Here is a 16,442-nt window from a genome sequence, read left to right as displayed (position 1 = left end):
GAATTGAACCCGGGCCTTTGGCCTGACGAGAGAACGCTTTAGCCACTAGGCTACCCCAACGCCCCTTATCTGATTGAAAAATATTACTCCATGAGGAAGGAGCTGTGTGATCTCATTAGAAATTACTGAAATATAGCTGATCGCATTGAGGTGTACTACCACATAACAAAAGTGCCTATTCTCACTGTAGAATACTGAAGTATAAAAGGAATTGAAGGTTTTTTGCCTGTTCTCGTTGGAAATACTACCAGACAGTCAAGGAACTGAGTGTTTTTGGTATAAATTTTGCTCACATTTATGAAATATTATGTGACCTTAGCAAGCTGTCATTAAAACGGTTTATCACGTGTATGTCCGCTTGAGTCTACGTGCAGCAGGTGCGGATCTGTTGTAACAAACTGCTTCATATAAAATACAACATGCTCTTGTATGTATCAAGACATCGAGGAAATGACGGCAGGGAAATGATTAAAGAAATATTGAAACATACTAACAAACGATGCATTGACAGATAGTGAAGTCTTGAGAAAATGTCAAAGTACGACAGAGGCTTTCCCCAAGTGTCGTCTGGTCACTGGGACATTTATCTATTGGGTTCATGTGTGCAAAAAGTCGTCTGTTCTGCGCGCTGAAATAATACATTTAATTATCAAACATATTTTCAGTAAATAAACTGGGTCTGCTTCTCTGGCAGTTGAATGTTCGTTATAAACTGACATTTGCACACACCTTTCACTCGGTAAACAGCGACAATTATTGGGGCCCGGATGTTGTGCAGGGAGTGGCGCAGGTTCTGATCAACAGTCACTACTACTACTACTACTACTACTACTACTACTACTACTACTACTACTACTACTACTACTACTACTACTACTACTACTACTACTACTACTACTACTACTACTACCATAGACCAGGCTTTCAGCTACCCATGCATTTGTCGTAAAAAGGCGACAAAGCATTTCATAATGTGTCTGGTAATTTGACCTCAGCTGACCTCATCACGTGTAGACACCATAATTATAACAGGATACGCACCGACGAGTTGAATAATTTTCAAAATACTGTTATGCACAGAGAGTAGTTCAGTAACGGGATCAGGTGGTCAGGCTGCGCTGACTTGGCTGATCATGGTATCACCGTATTGTTTGCTCCAGAGTATTGCTGAGGGCGGCGGAAAATCTATCAACAACGACAACAACAACACTACAGCTGTTACCACCACCACACTGGCTATCTTTTAACAAAGATCCGCAGAAGATGTCAGTATATATTATCATGTAGTGAGGATAGTCTCACGTTGTTAAGTCCAACGGCTGGCTTCTTCGCACTCTGTGTTGTTAATATCTTACCAAGTAGCTGTCAATAAGAAAACACGCGCGTCAATAAACGTTAACACGGAAATAAACATTAACACTCAACCTTCAATTCGGGCATCAATGTTTATTTGTTTCCCAGGCTGGCACTGTTTATATGTTCTTCCGTGTTTGTGACCCAGATAATGTCCAGTGGGCAAAACAAGAACTATTATTGTCCCTTAACTTTTAAAAATATTTAACAAGCTATTGATAATTTTAGCCATTATTAATTTATGTTAATGCTATTAAATGGGTTGATATTATCGATTTATTTAAGCTAAAGTTTGTTTTCAGAGGCTGAAAGGCGGCGTGGTAGCTTAGAGGTTTGGCGTTTGGTAATCACACCGTGATCCGTGTTCGATTCTCCACATGGACAGAATGTAGCCCATTTCTGGTGTCCTCCGCCGTGATATTGCTGGAACACTGCTAAACGTGGGGAAAAACGTAACTCATTCACTTTATTTGATTATGATGCATGAATGTTTCAGACTTGCATGTTTCACAACATACTTGATAAAAAACAACATATCAAAATTTCATAGGTGTGTCCGTCACATCTCTTACGAACGCTAGCAGGTATTTGACCCAAGTTAATTCACATAAACCAACAACGAAAACGCAATCAAATGTCCCGTCTGGCCACGGACAACCTGCTTCTCAGATTTTCCTTTTTCCCTTTTCAGCCACTTAAGCTGTGTTTATACAAAATCTTGTCTTCATTTCCACACATTGTCTAACCAGTCAGAGCATGATGATGTAAATAGTCCTTCGTTATCCTAAGTGACCTTGATTAAACATTGTCATTTCGTGTCAGTCGTCTCATCAGGAAATTCTAGTAACTGACTCATTTCACAAGATGCTAACTTAACTCTAACCCGTGACGATCCGGGTTAGAATAGATCTTCAGTGACCCACGTTTATCATAAGAGACGACTAACGGGATCGGGTGGTAGGTTCGCTAACTTGGTTGACACATATCATCAGTTCCCATTTGAGTGGACCGATGCTCATGTTCTCGATCACTGGATTGTCTGGTCCAGACTCGATTATTTACAGAGCGCCGCCAAATAGCTGGAGTATTGCTGAGTGCGGCGTTAAACTAAACTCCCTCGGTCACTAGTGCGAATACTGGCACTATTAAGGCACTCGATACGCACGACATGTTTGAAAATTTCACAAACTGCATAAAATATAAAACATCGGTGCATGTCCAATTTTTCACATGGACGATATCTGAAGTCGCAGTACTGATGGATGATGGGATTGGGAAGCTGAAATAATAAAGACTTAGCACTGAAACAAATGTATACTCTTACTTTATCTATTAACAATTCACAAACACTTGCCAACGGAAACGCTAACGCTGAATTTCATTTGAAAATGCAAATGAAACGAGTAATTTAACAACAGCATCAGCAGCAACAACAACAACAAACGACCGATGTCTGCCTGAAACAGGTCGAAATGATGCCAAGATGAGCGCTATCGACAAACCTTCACCTTGGCAGATGTGACCTTTACCTGTCAACGACCTGCGAGATCATCTCGCGAGACGTCTGCAAACTCATAACCTTCACGTAAGAGTTACGTCACCGACAGGTGCGCAGATGACGTGCGTACGTGACACAATCTGTCGGCACGTTTTTTATACGTTGACGTAGTGGTCCTAGAGAGGAGACTGTGGTAAACAGACAGGGCCGGAGAATGGAAGCTGTTTACATCACCTGTGTTTACAGTTTGAAACAGAAAACAACAACATGACAAAATACGAAATGTGAATCTATGTCAAGTTTGGATTCTGCTGACTCAGCACCTCTGCGTCGTGTGTAAATAGAGCTTGAGAAGTACATGCAAACTGCATGCGTATATAGCGAAACGTCACGACTTCAAATGTCGCACCGATCACACACATGTATGTCTAATGAAATAATCGTGACAATTCCTGGATTCACGTATGTATTGGTAGGAGAATATTGAATGAATAACAGTGAGTGAGTTGTTTTTGTAGGTTTACATAGTCTTCATTGAATGTATATGTGCGTGCGTACACGTGCGTACACGTGCTTCAGGAAGAGCGGGGAGAGTTGTACATTTCATTTTCACCTGCTTGCAGGAGAGTTTCACTGGTCATTTTGTAACAAATGCACCTTCCATCTGGATCCGCTTATAAAAATGGCATAATCCTGAAATCACTCATTCACCAAACAGTAGCCCTGATAACGGGGTTTCCTGTGGAATCCCGAGAGGGACAGTGTCACGACATCGCCCTTACAAAGACAGCAAAAACTGTCCAGATGCGACAAAGCGAGACAGTGTGACAACGTGACATTTGAAACCGCTAGAAACATCGTCGCGCTTTGATTTTTATTTTGGTATTCACGAAATGTCGACGATGCGAAAACCCTTCAGTGCTACAAACGGTCGAAATCTCACGTTGTCGCGTTTGGCGTAATGTAGACACATATCCTAAAGGCGACAATTCGATAATGGCCCATCAAAGATCCCATACTTTCAGGATAATGGAATTTACGTCCCTACAGGCACACCCAAATTTAGGTTCATTCAACATACAGGCGACATCCACCCAGAAGAACATAGCCAGAAATAGTCACACAAACATAATATTCACGAAACGTCTTTGTCGGGTACTGTTAGGGGAGCTATGTTAAAAGTGTCACTACGCGAAGGTGTGGATCTGGTAAGAACTGCGATACAATCAGGTGCAGCCTCATGACGTCACGTTATTCATGTTGTGACGTCACACTAAGTCCGCGATGCGGAGGGAACTTTCTTTCAGAAGTCGTGATTGGGTTAGACAATGCTGAACGTGAGGTGAATAACACACGGGTGAATAGAAATACTTCGCGCGTTCCGATACACAGTGTGACACTGAAAGTACTTTTAGAGCGATTGTTCGTGCCTTTTACCTTACCGCTTACATCCAAGTACCAACAGTAGATATTCCCTATCACCAAGCCTTGCTTATATACACGTGAAGATCTGGGTTAGATTAGTTTTCTGCAACCCATGCTTGTAGAGGGAAGCGAGTAATGGGATTGGGTTGTCAGGTTCGCTGACTTGGTTAACATATGTCATGCTATCCCATTTGCGTAGGTCGATGCTCATGCTGTCGATCTCTGGATTGTCTGCTGGAATGTTGCTGAGTGCGGAGCTAAACAACGATTTTAAATTTCAAAGTTGTGTTTTTCTGAAAAAAAAACAAGTAAATTTACGAATATTTCATTTTCAAAGTTGTTTCCAAACTGTCATTACGTGCATTTCTTTTTATCACTTAAAAAAAACTTTTAGGATAATGAGTACATTTTAACTTGTTGCTTTTCTTCGTGCCACGAACACTTAACTTTTTTAAAATATCCTACTCAGCTTTGTTTAGAAACCCCACACCACTATTCACAAGAATTTAAAATATCCAAACAAGTGTTTTAGAAAGGCTAACGGAACATTTCCGCTTTACTATTGCTCAGAGACGCCAAGACGAGGACCCCCCGCAGTGCCCACACGCGATTCGGACATCAGGTCACGTGACTGTTTGCAGAGGACGGAAACATTTTAACGAATGGCAAGAGGAAATATCCGGAGTGGACCTCGACTATGACAGGCACCTGGGAAGACTTACTGGACATTTTCAAACAAGAAATTTCAGGTTAAATACAGACTCATATAAGTAAATGGCTGTTATAGGATTGAGTTATTCTATTGCCTTTTCAGAGTATAAGTAATCAAGTTCACAGAGGGTAAACATCTCAAGCGGTTTGGGCAGAATAAACAAACTTTACGAACACCCAAGAGCATTTAATGAGGTAAAAAATCATTTTTGACTCTGTGCACTTTCAAGACGTGGATTGGAAAGTAGGCGGAAAACACGACTCGGGGTGCCTAATGTCACGTCACAGTCTGTAGAAATGTAGGGACAACATCTGTTGAGCGTGACAACTCATGGTTATATGATTAACAACAGCCAAAGTATGTCAGATAACTTTCTAAGGTTGTCATCAACCTGGTTCAGAGTCAGTTCAGAGAAAACATGCCTTAGGGTGCCACAGTTGAATTACATTTGTCAGTTTGAAATTATTTATAAACTTTTGTCCACTTGTGTACTATTTCTCTCAAAACCATAACCCACCCATTGCTTGTCTCTAACACTTAATCTTTTACTGAAATGTGTTTGGTGGCTATTTCATTTGACTATCCAAAGTGTGTCTGAGTGTATTGTGATTTTCTCCCAAATGTACCTCAGTGTATTCTGATCTTCTGCCAAATGTATCTTAGTGTATTGTGACCTTCTGCAAAATGTATTTAAGCGCTCTGTGACCGTCTCCCAAATCTGTCTCAGTGCATTGTGACCGTCTCCCAAATGTATCTAGGCGTATTGTGACCGTCTCCCAAAAGTATGTCAGTATTTAATAACCTCCTCCCAAATGTATCTTAATGTATTGTGACCTTCTCCCAAATGTATCTCAATGTATTGTGACCTTCTCCCGAATGTATCTCAGTTTACTGTGACCGTCTCCCAAACGTATGTCCGTACATAGTAACCTTCTCTCAAATGTAACTCAGTGTATTATGACTTTCACCAAAATGTGCCTCAGTGTGTTGTGATCTTCTCACAAATGTATCTCACTGTCTTGTGACTTTCTCCCAAACGTGTCTCATTGTATTGTGACCGTCTCCAAAATGTATCGCACTGTATTGTGACCTTCTCCCAAATGTATCTGTGTGTTGTGACCATTTCCTAAATGTATCTTAATGCATTGTGACCGTCTCCCAAATGTATCATCGTGTATCGTGACCTTCTCCAAAATGTATCACTGTGTATTGTGACCATCCTTCAAATATATATATCTGTGTATTGTGACCTCCACCCAAATGTATCTCAGTGTGTTATGACCTTCTCCCAAATGTGTCTTAGTGTATTGTGACCTTCCTTCAAATATATATATCTGTGTATTGTGACCTCCACCCAAATGTATCTCAGTGTGTTATGACCTTCTCCCAAATGTGTCTTAGGGTATTGTGAATTTCTCCCAAATGTGTCTTAGTGTATTGTGACCTTCTCCCTAATGTGTCTTAGTGTATTGTGACCTTCCTTCAAATATGTGGCTGTGTATTGTGACCTTCTCCCAGTTTTATCACATGGTCATTTCGTAAAATGCTGTAATTTCTGACCTTTCCCTTATTCGTAGTATTAACATTTTATATTAACAAAGTACCCCTAGCTGACCACCAATGTATTTCAAAACAAAAATATCTAGAAATGGTTCCAGGACCCCACCTCCCATATCGATGTCTGGACACACCTCATCTCAACCGTAGACGATAACACCGTTTTTGCCGCCGTCTTGGACATAACCTAGATAATTGAGTTACGTATCGAGGTGGGCACATCTCCAACTCAGTTCACGTATAGTTTAAACACCGGGCATAGGAAAGTTAATTTGTTTACAGGCACACGTTATCATTGGGTTTGGTTAAGGAGTGCTCGTTATAATCTGGAGCGGATACTTACAGAGCAGAATCAATTGAATATGTTTATTTGTCGCCGTCACTTGGAGTGCCCCTTGTACAACCCGTTAACCCGCAAGGGGCCTTAGTTGCACCCTTTGGCATGTTGAGCAAGAGTTACTCCCCCTTGTGAGCCAAGGTGGACATGTTCTGACGATGAATCAGATCTTGCGGCGATTGCCGTCCCCTGACATTGTGACATTTGTTCAGTAGATCACGTATCCTCTGATTCTAACACCACATGCTTATCTATCTATTTCTTGTTCGATCTCGTAAGTGGCGGCTTTTAAAATGAATCGCTGAACTATCTAATTCAGACTTGAATATTTACAGGGGGCCATGACGTAGCTGGAAGAATGCGAAGTGCGCCGTTAAACAATCAACAAACTAACTTGATTCAGATAACTAGCTGTTTCAGTTTTTCTATTTTTTCCTTGGGGATGGCCTTCAGGTTTTTAGCATGGATATAAGCTCTGTTATTACATCATTACGCTTGTGCATGAGAAGGGTCCAATAACAAACCGATACGAGCTTTGGGACACCTTGGCATCGAGTGAACAACTGGTCAAAGCCACTCATCCAAGAGTCACCAACCGATTCCCTTAGGTGGTGACTGAGTAAGGTTAGTAAGGTTACGCCCTCAGCAATATTCCAACTATATGGCGGCGGTCTCTAGATAATCGAGTGTGGACCAGACAATCAAGTGATCAACATTATGAACATCGATCTGTGCAATTGGGAACCGAGGCGACTAGGCTCGCTGACTTGGTTCACACTTGTCATCGGTTCCCACTTGCGATGGTCAGATTCGCTGACTTGGCTGAGTCATCTCATCGATGTTCATAATTTTGATCACTTGATTGTCTGGTCCAGACTCGATTACTTACAGACCGCCACCATACAGCTTGAATATTGCTGAGTGTGACTCAACTAATTTCCCTCACTCACTAGCGACTATGCTTGTCGTAAGAGGCGACTAACGGGATCGGGTGGTCAGGCTCGCTGACTTGGTTGACACCTGTCATCGGGTCCCAATTCCCAATTGTTGTTGATCACAGGATTGTCTGGTCCAGACTAGATTATTTACAACCCGCCGCCATAAAGCTGGAATATTGAAAACTAAACTCACTCACTCACCTCACTTACTAGAAGCTTCAAGAGGAACACATGGCACCACGTGATAAAATTTTCTGCCCATTGATCTAGTTTCAAGCTGTGACTTTGTTCAGTCCGAAGTCTGATATTGCCGGGTGACACCGGGTGCACTATTTCACACCAAATGGACTATGTTGACAACTCAAGTCACCTATCCCAACCTGGTGTTTGAAAACATCAGCTGTAATGTTTTTCCACAGTCACAACTAAGTCCTAAGTGTGTTAGTGTAACAGGTAAACATGATGTGACAGGCGTCAATTAGACAGTTGGTAGGCAAACATCCACCCAGGAGAAAAACATACCAAAACAACGTATCGGTCATCTTTTGTGACCGTGACAGCCGCGTGTTTACTTCCTCTCGGAATGTAGTTCGGCATGTCACGTCCCACGGGGCAGTTTTTGTATCAATCCGCACTGTATATAACTGAACGATTGAGTTGTCTCCACTATTTCACTGGCGCTAGCTCATTAGGGTGGTGACAGGTAAACAGAAGGGAAAATAATCATGGTAACTCAATTACTTATCAAATATTATCAACCCAGCCAATTGTATTCTTCTGTCTATTTTCCAACTGGAAGTTTAGAGCTGCCTATTAAAATGGGCATGATTACCCAGTGGTTCAAGCTGCCGTGAATCACTAACCGGGGTTATTCCCCTTTCATGTGCAGCGATCCTCTGTTTGCACACTTGGTTTGTCAGTTATATGTCTATTCAAAGGGGTACACCAATGGTTAAAGCGTTTTTCGGCTCACAGTTTCGGCAACATCACCAAGGGGAACACCAGAAAGTGTCTTTACGCACTGTACCCATGTGGGGAACTGAACAGGCGTTTTCCACATCACTTCGAAAGCTTTAACCACTCTGTTACCCCGACGTCCTACAGTCACGTAAAGAGTGTGAGTGAGTTTAGTTTTAGGCGGCACTTATCAATATTCCAGCTATATGCCGGCGGTCTGTTAATAATCAAGTCTGGACCAGATAATTCAGTGATCAGTGGCATGGGCGTCGGTCTACGCAACTGAGATACGATGACATGAGTACTAAGTCAGCGACAAGCATGGGTTGCTGAAGACCCATTCTAATCTGGATCTTCACAATGGAGATAAGCATGGGTTGCTGAAGACCCATTCTAATCTGGATCTTCACAATGGAGACAGGCATGGGTTGCTGAAGATCAATTTTGATCCGGATCTTCACGGGTCTGCAGTGACGGTCAAAATGAACATCAAAGATTTGACCCCCTTTGATGTGTGCGGTGCGTAATCACGGAGGGGCAGTGTGGGTCGTAGGTAGACGGATTTCTGCTGAGTCAGCAAATATCTTTTGTCGCTCTTACCCAACATAGAAAATAACTCCTAGTTGTTGCTAAATGTTTGTATTTAAACATTGTGTGAGACAGATAATGGTATGTGGTACTACACTAGTGTGTTTAATACATTTATACGATTATTACTAACTCTTTTGTGTTTTCATGTAGCCATGAGGTACTGATTAAAGTTCGCTCATGTTTCCTGACCCTGCTTTTATTCCCCATAATCTCTGAAGCCCATTTCTCACGTCCCCCGCCATTCCTGCATCTTGCTGGACAATTACTAATAGCGATGTAAAATTTAAATACATACTCATTTCAGTCATTTACACGTTCTATTCATTTTGCCGCGTGTTTTCACCAGAAAATGTGCAGGTTTTAACATTTTATCGATTGATGGATTTGACATTAAAAAACATGTAGCTCATAAGGATGGGAAGGCATCAACAACTCAGTGCGTCTATTATGATCACCGTGGAGCTGATATTGATAATACGATGTGCTGTGGAGACTGACATCAAATGATTAAGGGAAAAACCAGCACCTTGAGCATTCACTAGTGACGCGGATATGTGCGCTGTATGAAGAAAAACAGCATGTAATAATATAATAACATTCGAAAGAGACAGTCAAGAAAAAATATGAAACACATTTCGTCTTGTTCATTGTTGCCTGGACCGTAATTTAAAATGCACGATCATTAACCCTTATTCAATATTATTGTTTCACCAAGGTCAAATTTGATTACCACGTTTGTCATTATTCAAAGTCACATTTGCATGAACTTTCCACAGCCGATGCTGAGAAAATGAGTGAGTGAGTGAGTGAGTGAGTGAGTGAGTAACTTTAGTTTTACGCCGCTTGTAGCAATAACACGGCGGGGGACACCCGAAAGGGCTTCATACGTTGCACAAATGGAACCCGTGTCTTTAGCGTGAAGACACTTTAACCACTAGGCTATTCCACCCCCCTACTGAGAAGGTAAAGTTTCAGGAGATTCAGCCGTATCCAATGTACGGTTCAATTTCTATTTTCAGTGTTATTGATTACTGGATTGCCTGGTCCAGACTCGATTATTTACAGACCGCCGCCATATAGCTGGAATATTGCTGAGTGCAACTGAAACTCACTCACTCACTCACTCACTCACTCTATTTTCAGTCCGCAAATTTACTACGTTTTCTACTCGAAATTGTTACGTGAAACGTACTTGACCTTTCACATGCGCCCTCACAGTTTTGCGTTGCGAGACCTCAGCCATTTGAAAGCGAGACTGACGTCGAGTACAACATCGATAAAGGTCAAGTGCGACATTGCCAGAGGTCAGACCGCGGTACAACACCCTGAGTTGTTGACATACGTCATCAGATGACGTGTCATCACGTGCGCACGAGCAAAATGGTCCCACGATGGAGCCTTACGGAGCCAGGAGTACCGGTGGTAGTTTCAGGCCAGTGGAGAGGCTTTTGAGAAGCGTCCGTTTTAAGAACAAATACTGAAACTGCCGAGAGAATTTGAAAGAATCAAAAGAGATTTGGATGTTTACTAAAGCTACGTCTATAGCTGGATCCGTGTTGTCGGAAAAGTAGGTAACATTTTGACCTTGTTGGAACTAGGTCACTACAATTGACCACTTGCACTCTTCTGGGATCACCTGTATCAGTAGAATTAACGTTGTGAAACATATTCTATATTGTCCGGAACACTATAGGTATATAAACACGGAACTTGTAACTCTCCCATTTAACGTTAAGACTATTTACATATCGCTGTTTTGATTTAACATCGTACTATCGAAAAGAGGTGATCTAGTAGTGTTGGTTTATACCGTTCGCTCGTCACGCCGAAGACCCGGGTTCGACTCCATACATGGGTACAATGCGAGAAGCCCGTTTCTGGTGTCCACCACCGCGGTATTGCTACAATATTGCGTAAAACTCATTCACTGTCCATCGCATAAGGTGTATTTATTATAAACAAGAAGTTTCATTTCCTAAAACACAATTGATCAATGTCTTCAGAAGACTAATATGTTGTATAGAAAAAAACCCGTTTAATTCTGTAGTGGTTCATGAGTTTATTTCTTGTATCATGTATCAACGTGTGCAAATCGAGAACAAAAGAATCAAGCATAGAGAAAGAACACAGGCGATGAAAAATATCTAATGTGTTTGCAAACTCAGTTAGCCCACTGGAAACCGACACAATCAACAAACAAAACAGTAGATGGCTATTTAGGAAATATGGAGTGTTCCAGAGCGATCTTTTCTCTCCTTTTGTATCATTTCAGCACAAAAAAGTTACCGGAGTGTGGAAGGTATCCTCTTCCAAATGATGGTGTGTACATCGCGTCAGGGGACCATGTGTGTTCGCCACGTTTCGACATTTCTCGCACCTGCATAATAAAGTTGAAAATAAACACTTGATTTTTCAGGGACGGGATGCTAATAACAGAAAAAAAACGTTTGCACTTTTAGCGTCTAAGCTTTCAATTTTCAGTTATAAAATTAGAATCTTTTAGAAGATGCGAAAGTGTGTTCATGACGTCATCTGAACACTTCTTTATTGTATATTAGCTGTGTGCTTTGTTTGCGACTTTCCAGTGCCCACTGAGACATTTCATTATCTCATAAATGGATCTTGAACATGAGCGTATACTTACAAATGATTTTAGTTTGGGTTTTTGCATTTTATTAGAAATTAAAAATCAGCGTTATTTATAGGACATCGAGCGTCTCTTCCCGGGTAGTTAAACAATATACCCATAAAATATGCACTGAAAACAGCATAATATCCTTGAATTTTAAAATCCAGGAAATGGTCCTCCACAAGAACTAAGAAATTCTACAGAATATGCAGTTTTAATGCTTACTCCTAAACAAATCAACTAAGCACACTTATTACTAACACGTACGCCAATACCCGGGGTCGATTTCCGACTAGGGTACAATTTGTTATGACCATTCTTATCGTCCCGTGGTATTGCTGGAATATTGCTAAAAGCTGCATAAACATTAATTCATTCACTGACAAGTACTTCCATACATAGAAGACAGAATTTCGCAATTCATGAAATATGAAAGTAGGCTGTTGTATGTCGAGTCTAACGCTTTCTAAACTTGTGTGCGCGTAGAACTGTGCACAGAAATATGTGATCTTTGTTAATTCATGCCGTTGGTGCTTAATTCACCTTTCAGAAAACATTATATCACATATGATATTAACAGGGAATGTTTTCCCCCACTTTGACAGTTTATTTCTCATGCATGCTCCTACGCCCACTTCGAGGCCCGCATTGTGATCTGATTTGAGGAACGTATATCCTTACTTCCGCATAAACAATCAAAAGCTCAAAATTTAGGACAGTGTAAATAGTCCAACTGAATTCAAACCAGCCGCAGAATCTTGGAAAACAACAGGTTGGCCCTAAAATCGGTTCTGCTGAAACGGGTTAGGGAGAACTGAATTAAGTGTAAACTAACAGCTAGTCTCTGAAATGAACATATTTTACAGAAATTTATTTTTTTTAAAAATTACCGATATAAATATAACAAAAATTAGCCCAGAGACTTTCTTCTTTTTCGGGGTGTGTATGGTAGACCAGATTAAGTGTTAAATTTATTGTCTTGCTTTGCCACCGCACGAACCGGTTTGAAAGATCTTCTTCCGGATTGCTCTGTGGGAACGCGTGTTCCGCACGTGTACGGCTATTCGCAGGTAGGAGAGTGTAATTTTGCGTAACCCTCTTTAAAGGTCACTTATATACGCCAATCTGCCCAATGTCGAACATCCTTCACACTAAAGATGATCAATAGTTCTTCAGGGGGAGGGGCTGCGTAATTTCGAGTTGTCTTTGATGCGGTTATACGTATATCTCGCTTGGGAAACAGCTGCTCACGTAAATATTTACCACTGACCAATTATAATCCACAGTTCCCTCAGCACGTGTTAAGCAGTGTAAAGATCGGCGTATTCACTTGCGGAACAATATGCGCAGGTGCCTTGTGAAGAAGGAAAATAGCTCCCCATGACAAAGTATCCGGCTGGATAAAAAACTTCTTCGATATCCTTAACGTTGGCATCTTCAAAATAGCTGTGTCATGAAAACGAATTGTTTATTATCAAATTTTAAAATTGTTATGATTAATTCACATCAACGGGAGTAAGTATTTCAACAACGTTTGGCATTGATGTTATGTTCCTTAGGGCTAAAATCTACGAGGATGAAAACCCAGTGGCAACAATGTTTCATATGGCGAGCAGGAGTTCAACCTTGGACACCTGCAGTCTATACCTCGTTTGCGGAGGGACGATACAGGTCGCAATGCCAGCTCAAACGCACGTAAGACTGTTTAGTTTTGAAATAATGGATTTCATTTCAACCTACGTGAACGACACGATTATTTGCTTCGAAAAATATTGAGCAACCTTTTCCCCAAACGCTTAGCATACCAGAAGACAATGCTGGTCACAGCCTTCATCTCCCACGCGTCCATGTATTTGTACTTACAGCAATCAAAGCAGTTGTCAATAGCAATGTCATTTACGGTTTGTGCAAAAAATACCTGTGATAGAAAACACGTGGTTCTTTAATGCGTGGGTTTAGTTTTAACTGTGGTAAACAGATTCTGAGACTTTGTGAAGTGAATAACAAGGTAGTTTGACGATGCTGTTTTGTAAAACGTTGTGGTACAAAGTTTTGGTTAACATTTGTGGACCATGTCGTTATCGTGACCGCATCTGCAGTGTCGTAAACAGGTCTCTAAATTTAGAAATGTTGTGTCGTAAGTTTCTGTCAAGTACTACATTTGCTGCTGTTATCCTTGACATTATTCTGGCAAAGGAAACGGAATGCTAGAAAAAGAACAATATATACAGGAAATTTCAATTATCAAAATAATACTTTTGAAAAATGAATAATAAATACACCCTTTGACATGTACATAATGCAAAAGTTGACATTTCGAGAAGTTATATTTTTGCACCATATTGTAAGCATAACGTGTACAATTATAATGCGAAAAGAAAGAAAAACTTAAAGTACATGTTCCAGATTATCCTGGTTACCCTGACTAAAGTTGTTTTCCTTGTTTACAACCCAGAAAATGACCGTTATTAAGCATAATAAAGCCCAAATGTCAAGGTGCTGTGGGATTTACACGGGCGCCAACTCGCTGCTGAAGGCGTTTGCTATTCGCTTAACGCTCGAGGAAAACACTATTGTCAAGTTTTTTTATGGCCTTTATTGGAAACACCATTTGAAATTCTTTAAAACAATGACATACTTCAGTTCCCTTTTAAGTTCTACGTCAACTGGGAAAGAATTCAGTCAATAGCATATCGTTATAAGCTAAATCTGAAACATAATTTTTTTAGGAATTTGGAACTTTGTTACAAGCCTACATGGACATAAACATGTATTTTCTGTAAATCCGTCTTAATTCAAAAAGTCAGCGCCACATCATAATCAGTTTCTATTATCTGCAGAAACATATTCAGTTTGGTGAGTGAGTGAGTTTATTTTTACACCACTTTTAGCAACATTTCAGCAATGTGACGACGGGGAATACCCTAAATGGGCTTCGGACATGGTACTGATGATGAACCCGTATCTTCGGGATGGCGAGCGAACGCTTCAACCACCGGGCTATCCCACTGCCCCATACTCAGTATGAGAAAATAGTCAACATATTGTTGAAAATAACATTCCTGCTGATCACGCGTTTGGTCCTTGATCTGTTCACGGACAACTACTGGTTGGAGTCAGTTTCGTTACGAACCATTAAAGCAGCATTTATATATCCCCCGAACAGTTCATACGTTAAGTTGAACGAAGATGATGTTGAACTGTTAAGTGTACAAAAGCTGAATTTCATTTTGTGCTATGCTAGGATATGCTTATTATTGTTTATCATGAAATATCTGAACTAATGGACAAAAGAGTACAATGAAACTATGGTTGATGGTAGTGCCCCCGCCCGAATAAAACAAAATAGAATAAAATATAAAAAGTAAAATAATCATGGTATAAAAATACGTATACAAATGATAAAAAATAACAAAGAATAAAAATGAAAAATTGAAATTGAAAAAAGGAAATTATCAAAGAAACAACCATAAAAAGATGGAAATTATATTTGGTATTGGTGGCTGTTACAGTTTTGTTTCGGATCTGCTGTGTTTTGCTGTTTTGACAACATCAGTTATTTATTGGTCAAATCCACCTTCATGTGTATACTAGTGAATAAGCCGTTCGCTGGTGACACCGAAGATCAGAAGCCAAGTGGTTACGTTTGCTCGTGGGTGCAATGCGTTAGTCTTCGAATTCTCACAAGGATGGAATGCGTATATTTCAGTTACGCTGTGTTTACGTGTGTAAGTGTGTATGCGTCTGTCTGTCTCTCTCTCTCTCTCTCTCTCTCTCGTTCGGACTAATGCAAGTGTATAGGGCTAGTGCAGTGAGATACCCAACGATTTCCTAGTGGTACCCAGATGTGACACTGTGACGCAGTTTAACAAGGATAGCCCACTCAGACACACTATAATGACAAATTATCTCCCCTGCATACCGAGCATTGGGCAGGGAAACAACAAACACAATCTTCTAACGTCTCCTTGGGATCAAACCACCAACTTCCACCAGTCAGACACTCTATCTACTACGCCAAGCAGTTGGCCACCTATAGTGTCTAAAGTATCTGTAAGATGTTCAAGCAGAAATGATTTAACACCTACGAATGGGACGTGTGTTTTTTACTGCTCCTTAACAGTAAAAAATATCTTTCTTGTGCCAGAACAAGAAAAGGTGTGTTTGAAAGAATGTAAGTCAGCGGTTGGTATGCCGCGAATGACATTTAATGAACAGCTTCCCCTCAGATGAATGAACCCTGCGAATACTCTCCATTCTTCCTACCAACGTGCTGCAATAATACTGGCGTTTTCCGTCGCCCTATGCGCTTCCACCCATCCGCTTTGTTGATAACACAAAAAACACAGACAACAATAACAGGTTGTAATCATATTGCGTCGTAGCGAGCTTCTAGGAAATGTGTCCCCGATGGCCTGCCATACGAAGGCTGGTGAGTGTGTACA

Source organism: Haliotis asinina, chromosome 10 (genome assembly GCF_037392515.1).
Source record: "Haliotis asinina isolate JCU_RB_2024 chromosome 10, JCU_Hal_asi_v2, whole genome shotgun sequence".
NCBI classification, from domain to species: Eukaryota; Metazoa; Mollusca; class Gastropoda; order Lepetellida; family Haliotidae; genus Haliotis; species Haliotis asinina.
The sequence above is the reverse complement of the archived record's forward strand: the minus strand, read 5'-3'. Positions refer to the sequence as shown.